Source organism: Lingula anatina, chromosome 7, assembly GCF_051362555.1.
Source record: "Lingula anatina isolate TDL-2025a chromosome 7, LinAna3.0, whole genome shotgun sequence".
Taxonomy (NCBI): Eukaryota; Metazoa; Brachiopoda; class Lingulata; order Lingulida; family Lingulidae; genus Lingula; species Lingula anatina.
In genome coordinates this window covers 16,984,945-16,999,498 of record NC_141773.1, presented here as the reverse complement: position 1 = coordinate 16,999,498, position 14,554 = coordinate 16,984,945, and the positions used below count along the sequence as shown (strand labels likewise).

The window sequence follows — 14,554 nt, the reverse complement described above, 5'->3', positions numbered from 1 at the left end:
ATTCAGTGAGTGTCCCCGAGGAGTTAGTTTGAATTACCTAGTATGATAATATCATTGTGAATGCACCTAAAGACAAAGTAAAGAATGATTTACATTGCTTAACATTTTATATCGTACACCACTTTCTAAATTGTGAGAAGGATATGAAGTTTGGTCGGCTTGGTATTCAACCTGTTTGTGTGTATAAACAGGTATATATGGTAATGACTCAATCTATTCAGTGGGGAAAATTCTGAATTTCACAGATAATGCACCTTTTTAAATAATAAACTCTTATTGAGTGGTAGGAATAAAATTGAAAAGCAGGCTACCCTGTAGTTCATTTCTTTGTAGTAAAAGGACAGCAAAGAATTGATTATCTGAAGGCGTGATAGTTTTCCCGCATTGAAAATATCGAGTCATTACCACATTACCTTGAAGACAGTGCTATGTACCACCATGACTGAGTCAAAGCAAGATGATTTTATATGCTAATCACTTAAAATGTACACATTTCTCTTTTATGTTTCCCCTGTTTAGCTCTATATATTACTTTGCACCCCTCACCATAATGTTGTGGGTAACCAGTATTAGCAATCAAATCTTTGTGCCTTCTAATGTTTGCAGCCTCTCAAATGACAGAATATGACTTTTTGGATGGTACTTGAATTTCAGACGGGTCCTGCACTTCCTGTGCTTTATTGTCCCTGCAAGAATAGATAACTGCATGGAGTAACCTGTAGGAGATGATAATATTTGGTGCAGTGATCCTTGACATGCTTGCTGCCATTCAAACTGCAGCTGGCTAATCAAAATAGCAAGGGTACAAATACCTGATAGTCTGCTAGGAGAAAGATTGATTAAATTTTGGTAAATGAAATGGTTTCCAGGTTTAAGTCATTTTAATTATTTTAGTTTTTTTTAATGTTACTGATAGGCGATCATGAGAAACACATTTCTTGGTTATAGTAGTGTTTGGAAGTAGAAAGCTTTAGGGTGTTAAGGTTTTTTTATATACATGTGTCATTCTGGCTTGAATAGAGAGATTTTGGCATATTTTTGTAAGCCAATCATTACATTAAATTTATTCGATTAGACTTAAAAGACAAACATGACACACACACAAAAAAAAGATGAGTAAAATGCATGCATTAGATAAAATAATGGGAAAAATGGAAGGGGGCACTTGCACAAAATCCTACCCCACCTTCACCATCGTTCTGCAATAAAGTCTCCATCCTTCACTCCCTATGCTACTACGGCATACACAGGGGTCTTGGGAAAGGTGAATGGTAAGCATTAAGTTAGTTTGTCTGCAGCTACATTATGTAAACTAAGTTGACACAGGAGACTTACCTGGCTGTTGACATTGCATCAGTGGAAGTGTGTATGGGCCAGTTTGTGCCTCTGGGTTATTGCACGGAGACTCATGGGTGTAGATTGATATGCACTAGTACAAGTACAGGGTGCCAGATAAATTCTGTACTGGTGGGGGTGGGGGTGACTTTGAACTCCAGATGAAATGCAATTGTTGGAATTCTTTGTAATTCTCTGTAAATCATAGGAGTTTTTGTTCATGAGAGTTCACTGTGGACTCCCAAAAGGTGTGCTATGTAGCACATGTTCTAGTACTAGTAAGTATATTTATGTTTGTTGTTTATGTCAACAACATGTTGTTTCACCAAGAAAGTTTCAGCTAAGAATATAAACAAGGGATATGTATATGAGTAAATATGTAAGTGAAAATCAAAGAGGTCTATTGAAATAATTGGGCTGATGTAGTTAAAACCTGTGTTGAATCATGCCTCAGGATTAAAATTATGGTTGGTGCTGCAACATTAATTTCTTTCAAAATTATTCTGCAGTTTTTCAATATAAAACCATTCAGTATTGTGTGACCCTTGCTTATATATACAGGTTTGTTTTAGAAATCGAAGACTGTAAGTCTATACAATCCTTTATATATGATCATTTAATGGAGAGGATGACAGGCTGTAGTCGAGTGTGCTGATAACATGGTGTGCTTGTGATGGATAAGGTTATCTGAGTTAACTGAATGATGCTGCATACCTGTAATTATAGGTTATATGAAACACCATAAGGTTAAAGGACGTACCTACTTCACTTTATCAGCTGTCTTTAAGAAGCCGAGTTTTACTCAAGTATTTAGTGTGTCAACTTTGATGTTCTAAAAGCCATTGCTAATGTTGTTGTTGGAAAGAAAGCCTACATACCAACCCCTTTGGTAGAGCCTGCTGTGTTGCCAAAGTTGCTACAATTAACATATTTTTCAAGTACAATTTGTGGACATAGAATAAGAATAATATGGTCTTCCTTAAATTGAGATTTAATTTTGGCCGGGAAATACTCCTTTTTCTTTCTTATGAGGGAAAATAATAGAAACATATTTGAAACATTATTTGCTGCTTGTGAATTGTGTGTTATGAGGATTGCGAACTTTGCAAAGATAAGACTGCTTTAACAAGGAGTTCAGCCCAACCTGAGATGTTCTTAAAAAGTCATTTATTAAAGTTGTTGATGTTGATTTGAGTCATTCAGCTCCAGTTACACACCACTGGTTATCAAGTAAATGGTTTTGCACTTATATGATGACAGTTTTTTTTCAATTTATGTTCAATAACAACAGGCTTCACCTTGGTTTTGTGGGATTTCCATGGGAAAAAAAGAATTCATGACTTATTTACTATCATTACATTTTATTTTAACTTTCATTTTTATTGATTTTAAATTAAAGAAAACCCTATACATTTTAAAGCAGTTTCTTCCTTTTCACTAGTTATATTCATTTGAAATGCGCAAAAAGTGTTTTAACATTGTTTCATTAGAAATTAAGGCAAGGATAAACTGAACTGACCCAATAGACATGTGATAGATATGGAATCATGCGATCATGGAATGCAGTTACTTAACTCACAAAATTAAGCCATCAGATAACGATGTTGTGACAGGTATTAATTTTATTGCATTCGAAGTGGTGTCATAAGCTCTCGTCAACATGATGGGAGTTGTAAAGGTGAAGACAGGTGCAAACATGAATGATAAGGAGAGATTTAGTTGACCATTGGGAATAACTGCTACTGACCATTGATCACCTGTGCTGTCTTGACCATCTGCTTGTTGTACTCAATACGTCATTCCCAGAAATGACCATTTAGTATGTACATTTAATGTTAGCCTCTTCCAAGACACTGTTGCAGTCCTAGTAATTACATAAGTTTTTGCATGATATTATGTGATAATGCAAAGCTCATTCTCTGTATTTTCCAAAATAATGCCATGTTAATTATTCTTGATAATGTCTGAAAGGTTTGACAAAAGAGAGATATTTAGAAAGTTTGTTTTTGTAAGTAATATAGCCAAAAGCAATTAAATTTGAAATGTGATAAAGGAATTGGTGAATGAGCAAAAATGTTCATTAGCTTAATCTATAGTTGGATCATTTATGATAAAATACAAGTCAAAATACTTTCATACTGTTTATTTTTCATCGTCAGTCTGATGAAAGCCTAGTCCAGGTTGACTGTAAGCTACTGGTATGAAAGTATTTCGACTTGTGTTTGATAATTGTGATTCAATATTGCATCTGTACTCGTGCAGGGCAGCTGTCATTCCAAGCACTAGGGATCAATACAATTTAATTAATGGTATTGTTTCAGCAAAACAATGCCCATTATTTTTCCCAGACGATTCCTTCATTTCAGCTTCAAGTTATAGCCATTTTCTCTGTGACATTATTGTATCACGGTAAGAGCATTGCATAAATGTACAACTACATTTTTTCCTTGTTTTTTCCTTGGTTGTGTTGTTTGATGTTTATGTAATGAACTACTAGTAAACAGACAGATCTAGTTAAGTCTTAGGGGGATTTCTCTTTTTCATCTTTGTCAGCTCGACATCTGTGTTTTGTGTATATACAGAAGCACTTACTTTTCCCATACATGTATTTTTGTTTTTTTCGAGATCAATATTTATTTCCCTGCGATCAGGAGGTTCCCTAGGGCGCATTGCCAGACATAGTATAGTAGTATTTTTTTCACCACCCAGTGTGTGGCGTTGATTTCCAGTCAGTGGTTGGTTTAATAGCCCTCTTATCTTCCCTCTTACACAAACCAACACAACGTATCATTCCGTTTGTGATAGACAGGCTCGGAGAGAAATGTCGCTCAGATAAAGCAGCACTTACTGATGTCAGTCACTGACAATAATCTGATAAATCTCATAAAGAGGGATATTAAGCCGAGTTCACACGTGACGACTTTAGATTGGAAAGAGGTCTAACTTGCGTCATTATATGACCCTGTTGGCTCCCGGTCTTCTTTGGTGGCACAGGCCAAGACTAGATAGAATGGTCTTTAGTACTTAAAATCTGAGCCTCAAGATACAAATGAACTTGGTTGAAACTTGGAAAGCAGAATTTTAGTATACTTTGGTCCTGTAGAAATCAATATTAGCCAACCTTGATAAAGCGATGGTTTGTGTCAAACATTAGCCACTTTTCCCTTATTTTGGTACATGAGCCAAATATTTTCTTTCATGACTTCTACTGATATATCCTGAGTGAAATTAAACTACAAATTTTGGTCTACAGTGCAAGAGGTACAGTGCAGGAAAACAGGGTCCAGCTTTGCATTAGGGTTTCTTGCAATATGTTACAAGCTTAAACTTTTGAATTTCTAAAGCTCAAGTGCATAACATAATCAGAAGACTACATAGATGAATTTCCATCAAAATATTAAAGGGTTCTTGCATGTGTATTTTCATGCTAACAGGGAAGAATTGGTTATCACCATACTAGTATAGATGTGGTTCATGCTTTGTATACAAGGGAATTTTGAGTTACCATGTGTGTAATGAAAAATGACAACAAAACCAGTTGGCCAATTGAGCATGATAATAAGAGGGCTGAGTATTCAGTTATAGTATTGATTGCTGAAATTTAGCAGTAGTATCCTTAAGGCCCAGTCACAAATCAGTTCCGATGCGTCGGGGATGGGTAAAACCCGGGAAATTTGAACAAAATCTTGAGAGAGATCTCACGATTTTGCACCCGTCGGAGGCGCTCTCCGGACGCCTGCGGGTTGTCGCAGATTTTTTAGACATCGCCACACCCGTCGCGGTCCCCAACTTTGAACTTAAGATTTTAAGATTGCTCGCAAGATTTTTCACCCATTTTGGGCATCCCAGACACAATCTCCGATGACCTACGATGCCCTCCGATTAATCGGAGGCGTCCTCGGAATAATCTGAGACTAGTCGCAAGATATATACACATATACCCAGGGGGAAAAAAATTACAAGAAAAGACGCTCGCAGATATCGTCTCCGATCGCCTCCGATGCAATCGGAGGCGATCGGAGGCTAATCCCACGATTTTTCGACAAAACCGGGTCAAAATCATTGAAAAAATCTCAGACAATGTGACTGCTCCACTTTTATTAGGATTATTGCAAGGATTGTTCAAGGATTCTTATTTTCTACGACGACCCCCGGCCAAAACTAATCCCCGACAGATCGCCAACATTGTGACTGGGCCTTTAGGTTGTGCTATTGGAATCTGTTTCTCTCATTCATTCTCTCTCTCTCTCTCTCTCTCTCTCTCTCCCTGTATTTGAATTTGTGAACTTTTTAATAATATCTGATTATCAAGGAAATTGATTCCTGTAAAATTTGATATCACAAGATTATACCTTTGCCTATCTTTCTCTTTCTCTTTCACACACCCACAAAAAAAAAAAAAAAAAAAAAAAACACACACACACACACACATCAGTTTCATTATAATAACCAGTGAATGTTTCTCATGCTGTTAAGATGAAAATCATGACAAGAACCTGCCAAACCATTAAATGTTATGCCCCAGTCGCGTTGTTCCGCTTCATGAGTCAATTCCTTATGTGAAAAGTAAATAATAAGTTCCTAATTTGAATGAAAATGAACCAATTTGTCAATATTTGTGGTGAATAGAGGAGGTAATTCAACCCCTTGTATTTCCGCACTAAGTTTGTGAATAGTTGTATTGAAATCTCTTTAGAATTTAACAGGGAAATGCCATAAGGTTCAACCATTTTGGTAATATTTATGTATACTTGTGTTTGACTGTTAAGGACATGGGGGAGAGAGAGTGCTTGATGTTCTTGCTAAGTGTAAAATATAATTTAAAGATTTTACTCATTCCCTTTTTCAGGGCGGGGAGGGGGGGGCGCAGGAGGAGGTCAAATCTTAATTGATGCGTTTTGAGTACTAGTAAGTGAATAGATTTCCTGTTAGAGTATATATTTTAAAGTGAACTGACAGCTCATGTTTTTTTGTGATGCATTGTTGGCGGAGTTGCAAATGTTTGTTTATATGAGTCATTGGAAATCAAATTGACTGGTTTTGACATCACAGCCATACTGTTTATTTTTGGTGGACCTGATACTTGGACTTGACATCAGCATGTGTGTTTCAACTTGGTTCTTAATTTCTGTGATTTTTTTTTTTTTTTTACAATCTACAAAAACTGTGAAAATATAAAACCTGTGTACATATGCAAAGGTACATGTACTAGTACTTAGATTGCACAGGCATTAGAACACATATATGCAAGCACGTGAGGAGGACACTCACACCATATCAGTTTGAAGAGTCTTGCTGGTCTTTTTGTGCGAGTGTCCTGAGTGAGGTTTACAAGACACAAGGATAGCACAGTCTGTACAGGTATTATAACAATCAGTGGAGATAAAGGCACATTGTTTTAGTCTAAGGTCATCACCCTGTACTCAATCTTCAACAACTATCATGCTGTATCATATAGGGATATAGCATGTAGAACATTGAATCAGGTTGCAGACTACGAGCTGGGTTGTAAACACCAAGGACAGGGATGGAAAGTGGCCCAACTGCACCGAACTCTTCAATGTATTCTGGGCATTTTGTTGATGAAGCTGAGTGTCTTTTTAATGTGTGGGGACATTAGGCTCTCTGGGGAGTACACGATTTAAGACATTGTGATGGAATTTGGTGCCACCTTATTCTTTGTTTTATACAATAAAGCCAATTTTTTTTTTATCTTCATGTAAGCCAGTTAAATGCCTAGTCTTCAAAAATGAGACTTGTTTTTAAACTGGAAAAACCTGCTGTTACGTAAAAATTTCTTTTATCATCTTTGTAGAATACTGTCACTTGATGCTCATATTAAGTGTAAGGATCAATTAATTAACTCCTAAATTTCATTCAGTAAAAATTTTAGATAACTTTCTGTAATAACATACCCATTGATAAATAATCATTGATATTCAGTGCCCCATTCACAAGCCAGACTGTACAAACTTTATCAAATTACATGCACCCATGACCTAAAAGAACATTTTCACACAGGGACTCATTCATAAGCCCTTCCTTATTTTCTTAAACGATGTATCTTTGTCAAAAAAAAGAACATTCAGTGACAGATCCCCTTTCATTATTCAGGTTTGTACAAATTTACCCTATCAGATCTCCTTGCGGTTGATCAATATTTAACACTGTATTATGACGCGTCTAAGGTTATCCTGTTGTGATTATGATCATATTACACTGCCAGTAATATCATACCTAGGCTCCCAAACTCTCATTCAAAAAATTGTGGCGCTAAACCAGATCTGATTTTCTGGTTCAAGTCATCAATTTGGAGGATTTCATGTATGAGGTATGACGTATTACTATTTTGGGTATAATATGATTTATTATTCAAGATTGATCAATATGATGCAAAACTTACCAAGAATAATGGGCCAACTTTGTTTCTTAGTTTACTGCATTATATTTTGTTATTGTATTGAATATAATGTACTCTATCAATTATGTTTCCAGATAGGGTACAAAGGAAATATGATCAATGTTAGGTACTTAATTATTGAAATAACCAATGTGATGGAATTACAATAATCTTTAAGAGCTTCATGATAGTGCTCTGATATCATATGTGATACACAAAGATATACTCCCACTCTCTTAGGGTTTGTTCCCAATGAAGCTATCATTCTACTTAGATCAATCCATTCTTGCTGAATGCAATCTGATTGACAAATTAATGCTCCTCCTCTTGGCATTGAGTAGAAATACAGAAAAGCTCTTGATTATATCAGTACTAGTATGTTGGGAACAAGAGGAGGCATGTTAATCTGTTATTGATCTGTTAATCTAATTGCATTCAGCAAGAGTCCCAACGGAGTTGGATCGATCTATGGAGAATGAGAGTTGCAGTGGGAATGAACACAAACTCAGGTTCCAATAGCAGACAGGTAAAACTTGTTACACACATTGCTGTTTTGATCCCACATCTCTCATTTCTCCCCCACCCATCCCAGCCTTTAAAGTTAGTAGTACATGTCCATTCATACATCGTAATACAAGTTAAAGCAATGGTCCTTCAAGCATGCCTCGTACTGTAGGTTTGTGTTGTTGATGTTTAGGTTGTAAGTGGCATAGAGCTGCCATAGAGCTAGGCCAAGAGAGAAAGGTGGGCCCTGTATTTGACCAGTGTAATCAGCCGTAAGACCACCTTAGGGTGACTAATAAGACTTGCCACTGCAGGTCATACATACTTACTAGTAAGACTGTGCGCTGCATATAGACGTATAGGTATGGGAATGCTTTACTTGTTGCTGGGCTTTAAATTGGACTGGAACCATTTTGATTCTCAGGTAAGTTTTGTTTTTAATATTTGAGACCATAGTGGTGCTGAGATTTCCTTTTGATGGATTCTCCAGTGATATAGAAATAATTCTAGTTTCTTGATTTGGTACATATAAAATTCTGTATATTATATTAATAACAAATGTTGTTACTCTGTAGTGAATATAAGCACCCTACTCGTCTATTTGTAAACAGTAAAGTAAATTGTCAAATGTGTATTCTGAAGGAGACATATATGAAAACTTGGATGCTAAAAAATAAGTCCTGCAAATGAGAATATTTATAGCCAATCTGCACTTAATGTTGGTTAGTCAGACTAGAAACGTATAGTTCCATATTATTCCATACTGCTTGTATATGATGCTGGAAATTAATGTATTTAAAAACCCTACTTGGGAATGAGTACCATCTTGTTACATTGCTCATTATACTATATAACAGAACAGAAAAGTTTTATTTCTTTCATTATAGCCTATTTCAGACAGTTTGTTTGTATGTAAGATCTTGCCTTGTTGCTAGTCCTCTGAGATCTTGTACTAAGGCAGCTCAGGTGTTATGAGATTATAAGATGTTGGTAAACAACATAGTTTACTCAGTGCAAGTTTCCGGTCAAAACTTTGCTGTACTACAGGAAGGATGTTGACTGTCAGTCTGTAGGGAAAATGGAAAATTTTTAGCATATGGTTTAAGCATATCTGTAGATGGTGGGGGTGGGGTTGGTGGTGGGGGGGGGGGGGGGAGGGGGAGGGGTCAAAAGAACCACTCTCTTGGCCAGAAAAGGTCCACTCTGAATCAAAATTTGATCAAGGTTCTAAACCATTTCTCAAGTTATGTCAACTACATGGGTTAAAGGGTTCTTTTTTTTTTTAGAACCCCCCCTCCCCCTTTTGAGATATTGTATGTTCTGGCCTTCTCTTGCTAAAATATTTAGGTAAATTTTTAGATTTTTAGAAATATTTTATAATGCACTTGGAAATGACACTAATAGTACTATATGTTACTTAACATCTAGTCTGAAAAAAATGCTAGTTCAGTAAACTTGGTCCTGGAGGGCTGGAGGCTTATCAGTAATACATCATGTCAGCCAGACTTCATGCAGTTAGGAATACTCCAGTTCTTGTGACCTGAAAGAAGATGCAGTATATATTCTGTATTAAGGTTAGGGCTTGGATATAATCTGGTGTGTAATATTTGGTGATACTGCTGGTTGCAACAGTGTTAGAACTGGTTGTTGCAAGTTGTTACCAGTCTTCATGTATTATACAGACTGTAAATCAATCGTTGGAAGATTCCATTGCATCGCTGGTGATGAAAGTCATGGTTTGATCCAGTTTGAAACCAGACAGAATTAAGGCATGTTCTCAATGGAGATAGGTAGACATGACTTAAAACAACCCAACTCGGCAGGCTGGCTCATTACGGTTTGGTCACCACAGTAAACCAAGCTAATCTGGTGACATAGGACTTCAGTGGGACAAGAGAGGGATTGGGTATGACGCTTGTGGTGAGCTGATCGAACATAGCTGATAGGTTGTGTTAAAATACATCAAGCCAACCTTACTGTAAACCCAACTACTAGTACTAGTTTCCAGATATGTCTTGTTATCTTTTATTACAGGATCAGATCTATGTGGATTAGATAGATCCAAGTCAGAGAATGGTCTTATGAAGTTCATTCAGTGAAGGTGAAACAATACCAGGAAATGATTGGAAATATCACAGTTTTTCTTTTCTCTTTGGAAACACTTAAAATAATTTTGAGAATGGTAAAATTTAATAAATGTCATTCTGAATTAGTGTCCGAGTTACATTTAAATTCAGTGTAAGATGGAGTGTGAGAAAACTGCATCTGGCAGAATTTAGATTATTTGAACAAATCTGACTCAGTTAGATCACTTACTAGTACCAACTTCAGTTACTTCAAAACATTTTCTTATCAGTACAGTATTGCTCACTCTAGCTGCATTTATCAGTAAGGTTTGTTATTCTGAGAATTGTGTTTGAAGTATTTTCCTTTGTTTTGACTCATATTTCCCAATGGTATGCCAGGGAGAAGATCAAACGAGACTTTATATATTGCTGTATTTTGATCAGAAATGGAAACTCTGAGCATTATTTTTTTATTTATTAAAGTAATGGTTCAGTTTTTGCAGTACTCAGTACTTAGAAAATGCTGATTAATTTTGTGCATGTATAGAAATGAAGGAAGATTCTAAAGAGATTGATTATTTTAAAGAAACATACTAGTAGGCATAACCATTATGTGTGCCAGAAAATCAAGAATTTATAGTGATACAGAAAATCTTACTTTCCATAAATGCATACTGTTTATAGACGGACACTGGCCTGTGAAATTTCTGCCTCTATTCCTTACAGATACTTTGTCAATTAAATTAGCAGTTAATGTCACACTGACATCATTTAATGTCAACATAATCCATAAATAATGATCAAGCTATAATATTGACTTAACATGCTACATGTATTCCCAGAACATTAACACAGACATTAATGCTTGAATAGGGGTGCTTCTATGGCCATCAATTCTTTAACTTGGTTTAAGACTTAAGGGGGTGACTGGTACAGATGGAGCGGGAGTATTATAAAGGTCCATCAGAGTTCAAGATCTGTGATCATAAATGTGTGCTACTGGTGCAGGAAATGGACGGAGATTAGAAATGCATTATCTGATTAATGCAAGTATTTATAAAAAATAAGAATAAAGGTAGAATGTTTAGATCTTTTTAATTTATGAAATAAATAAATTAAAATTGAAAAATCCTTTAGATTATTTATTGTTCGAAATAGCTCGGTTATGCCAGGATCAGTTTATGTTAACTGTTACTGAATTGGAAGATAGGAGTCGTGAGCTGACCGTGCCTGAGCGTTTGTTTTTTGGTTTTAACATATATATATTTAAAGTAACTGAATAAACTGATAATTACCATGGCATAAGGTGGGTTCTGCAAAAAACGCCGGAGGAGTTGGGGTTAAAAAAACTCAATATTGATTCAATTTCTCAAGTTTCAGATATTTAATTTAAAAAAGTTCAATTTAATTTTGCATTTTCATGTGTAAATCTGAAAGATCAACATACTATTGAGTACTTAATAGTAATATTAAGAGATTGATCAGTAAGATGGAAGCTTGCAGACGTCTTGGAAAATTACAGCAAGGCCAGAGTTACCAAAACACTTCTTTTTAAGCATGCTCGTCTTCAATATCTCAACCTCTTTGCAGTTTTTGAACACCCAAGTTTTTTTTTTTTTTTTACTTTGCAGTATCTTCATTACCAACGTGACATTTCCTAAGGTGAATTTTCCTCATAAGTCTGAGTTAATTATCTGTAACCTTACGGCTGCTGCCTAACTTGAAAAGACTTACTGTGCTGAAGTGATAGGGTCCTGTGCCTTATTTTATGAGAATATTATATTGGTTTGGTTTGGTATGGAGTAGGTAGCTGTAGGTTTTTGAACGCTAAATGTGTGTTTAGACTAGTTCTGCTTTAATCAAAATTTGGTTCTTAAATTTGCCACAATACTTAAGAGATTTGACTGAAAAGTTTTAGTTTGTTTGTTCAAGTTTGAAATTGAGGAGTTACAGACTGTCATTGTGTTAGTGTAAACTTATCCCAATTAAAGACTGAGGATTGATGGCATTCCCTCCCATGTTAAGATAGTCTTCACCTCATTTTCATAGTCCCAGCCTATCTTGAATGCCTACTAGCACTGCCCCTATGTCTTTTAGGGTGCTTTCCCAGAGATTTAGATCGATCTAAAGATTAAGTTTTAGATCGACCTAACTCCCTGGGGGTTCAGGCTAAATTGCAGTCAGCCGAGCGGACACCATAGTTAATTACTCCCTTACAGCTTTTAGTAGGCGGGACAGACGCTTAAGCCGGCCAAGCTGACAGTAATCTAGTGAGACTCCCCACAGGGATAGATAGAACTAAAAATCTATGGAAATGGGGTGTAAGAGCGCATTCAGAACAGATAATCCATGGACTAACTGGTCCCCAGACTAAATATAGCCAACCCCACTTAAAAGCAAGCCCCTTCCTTCCCCAATGGACTCCCCACTTCCACACACGCCATTAAACAGTTAAATCGTAGCTCTGAGGTTTAATTGCTAGGCCTCTGCCGGTAGACCATCAGGGGATTAGGGGCATTGCTTTATGTGGGTTGGCCATACTTACAGCCCATTTCCATAGATAAGATCGACCTACTTTAGATCGACCTAACTCCCTGGGGGTTCACGCTAAATAGCTGTCAGCTGGGCGGACCTGAAAGTTAATTACCCCCTTACAGGCAGGACGGACATTTAAGCCGGATTATCTGACAGTAATCTAGTGAGACTCCCCGCGGGGATAGATCGATCTAAAAGCTCTGGGAATACAGCCATAGTTGCTAAAACTTACATGGCCTAGAAATATGTGAATACAACTTCCAATATTTTTGACAAGATAGATTTCCACATCCTTGGTGTGAGAAGGCTTTGTTCGTCTACAGTAGCTGTCCTTGCTAATCCCCAAAATGACTGTTAATGTCAACAATTTTTGGATTTATAACAAAGAGAATCGATAGCATGTCTGGGTTTTATCTGCCCTCGGAGAGTGGCAAGCAAGTCTGAGAGCCATCAATAACTATCAATAATACATCCTCTATTTGCTGTAAAACTGATAGAAGTGAAATGTGAACAGTTTATCATGTGTAGAGTTTTAGTGTTCAAGACATACTTAGCCATTTGTTCTTAAAATTAGTAATTTACATTCTCGACTTATGTGTGTGGATGCACATAAATGTACAAGTGCGACACGTACATGAATAGTTTTTGGAATAGTCGAACCTTTATTCACTTGCCATATTTCTAGAGTTATTAGAGCAATGTGGGATCTGATTTTATAGCCACCTAGTTTCGTTTGGCTATCAAAATTCTTATTTCACAGGTTTTGCCATCTGACTCCTAGTAATTGTTTTACTTTTGTTTTAAAAAGGTTTTATTGCTTTAGATAGATAGTAGTAAATACTTCACTGCCCTAATAGCTATTGGAGTCGTACCTTGTACATGTTAGGCTTGTAAATAAGTGTGATTGGCATGTTTTGTCTATTTCACTTATAAAACATTACACAGTAGCTACAGTAGGACCGATGGGTACACATTCCATCTCCAAGTTGCAATGTCGAATAACAGGAAAGAAATGTGCATCGCATTTAGATTTCATGTGAATTTTATAAGTCTGTATCAGGCTATAAATCTTGGATTTAAAATGTAATGAGTAAAGTCGAATTGTTTTTTAGACTGTCACCAGGAAGTCAATGGCTTGATGGGGGTAGTTACATATGTTATTGTCCTGTGCACTGGAATTTTTCCCCCATCTTTATATATCTGACACTCACAATATATAGATAACTTAAGCTCAAAAATTCATGTAAATTCTGCCAGTCTTTTGATATAAAATTGTCTCTTCATGATTTGTGTTACCATGCAGATTCAGAATATTTACTAATATAATTTTTTTTTTCATTTTAGGTATGAAGAAATAATTTTGGTTTGGCAAGCAACCCTGTTATGAAGTGCGTTTTTTGAGGTAAGTAACAAGTCAATGCCTTAATCTTAAAAAATTGATAATTCAGAAATTGAACTTTCAAAGACTTATGAATGAGAGCATAACACTTGAAAGATATTTTTCCAACATTTTTTTCATGTAATATCTAATAACAATATGTTCAGAACACTGCATAGACAAGCATTATGTCCAACTAATGCTTGTATTATATCCTAACTGAGAATTATCTCCTTTGTTGCCATGTGCTAGAACAAATGAAGTAGAAACAGATTGTGTGTTGATTGGAATTATTGAACGTGTTAGTAATCATTTGCCTGCCATTTCTGTGTTTTA

At 36.1% G+C, this 14,554-nt stretch overlaps 1 protein-coding gene across 4 annotated transcripts in view; it reads left to right on the top strand.

Annotated features, from left to right (window-relative positions):
* LOC106179754 (protein TANC2) overlaps window positions 1–14,554 on the top strand; it is a 103,183-nt gene that overhangs the window by 867 nt on the left and 87,762 nt on the right. For 2 of the 4 annotated variants that reach the window (XM_087018455.1, XM_087018450.1), the window contains exon 2: window positions 14,185–14,242. The exons of 1 other annotated variant lie outside the window; for it this stretch is intronic. The gene's annotated coding sequence lies outside the window, so the exon portion shown is untranslated. Of the gene's footprint in view, window positions 1–8,489; window positions 8,664–14,184; window positions 14,243–14,554 lie in introns of those variants that run through there. One more of the 4 variants, XM_087018451.1, reaches the window with a different exon arrangement.